Genomic DNA, 1,472 nt, shown 5'->3' on the forward strand with positions numbered 1-1,472 from the left:
AAAAAAAGGGGATAAAACGGCTAGTTTTTTGAAATTCGGGTTCGGGCAGTCGGGCAAACTCGGGCAGCTCGGGTTTTCGGGCAAAATTAAAAAAACTAGCCGTTTTCGGGCAAATCGGGCAATTCGGGCAGTTCGGGCAGTTCGGGCAACTCGGGCAACTCGGGTTTTCGGGCCGAATTCGGGTAAAAATTCAAAAAACTAGCCGTTTTCGGGTATTCGGGTAATTCGGGCACCTCGGGCGGGTCAGGCAAGTCGGGCAGGCGGGAAAAATTCAGGCAAAATTCAAAAATTCGGGCTTCGGGTTGGGCAATTCGGGCACACCCAATTTTCGGGTCGGACAGTTCGGGCTTGGTCGGAAAAATGCAAAAAAATCCCGGCAGACGGCGGTATACGGTGGTTAGACGGCGGCGGGCAAGGGTGGACATGTCAAATCCGGGCTGCCCGAGCCCGAACCCGAATTTCTTGCTTGGACGGGCGGGAATTGGGCCGGCCCGCCCGAGCCCAAAAAAATTCGGGCTTCGGGCTATAGTGACTAAGAAAATCTCATAATTTTAATAATGTAATTCATGTATTTGAGTCAAGGATTTTCCTGGAAAATCATTATACTATGTACATTTTGTGATTGAAGGATTTATGGAATTAACATCTGCATTCCTAAATTCTCCCGAGCCCGAACCCGAATTTCTTGCTTGGACGGGCGGGATTTGGGCCGGCCCGCCCGAGCCCGAAAAAATTCGGGCTTCGGGCGGCCCGCCGACCCGAAGTTCCAGCACTATTCATAATTTGACTTAAAATTTTAATTTTTTTTTAAAAAATACTATAACAGGACCGTTTGACTCGTACAACAACAATATACTTCAGATGTGTAAGTTAACAACCATTGCATCGAAGCTGATGAAAGAGGTTGGATTTTCTTTCTTTTTTAGAAAATTATTGAACTAAAAAAATTTTAAAAGTGTATGTGTATAAATTTTTATATTTTATTATTAATTAATATCTTTTTAATTAATATAATTATTTAAGAGTTGTTTAGTTAAGGGATTCGTATCTCGATTCGAATCATAGTTTATGATTCGTTACAGTATTTTATGTCATACAAAATATACATAAATTAAAAATAATTATAATCTCATAATTTTAATTCATGAATTAAATGTATTCTTAATTAAAAAGATATTAATTAAGAGTATTTACCTTTTTTTATATTATTTAAAATGGGCTGCGGAAGGAGGGTTAAATTGGGTCAGCTCTAAAAGACGGCCCATGGAGCCACGTCAGATATTTCAAGCAGAAGAATCTTCTCTCTCCTCCCTCCACCTCACATTTTCCACTCAAAATGACGAAAACACACCTAACTCCCCACGTCGCGATTCGATTGTGATCACATGTCCGTGCTACGCTAAACGACAAAAAAAGGAAAAAAAATCCCGTGGTCACCAGTTAACAACCGAGTCGACTCACTCCACTCTTTC

Source organism: Morus notabilis, unplaced genomic scaffold (genome assembly GCF_000414095.1).
Source record: "Morus notabilis unplaced genomic scaffold, ASM41409v2 Scaffold1602, whole genome shotgun sequence".
Taxonomy (NCBI): Eukaryota; Viridiplantae; Streptophyta; class Magnoliopsida; order Rosales; family Moraceae; genus Morus; species Morus notabilis.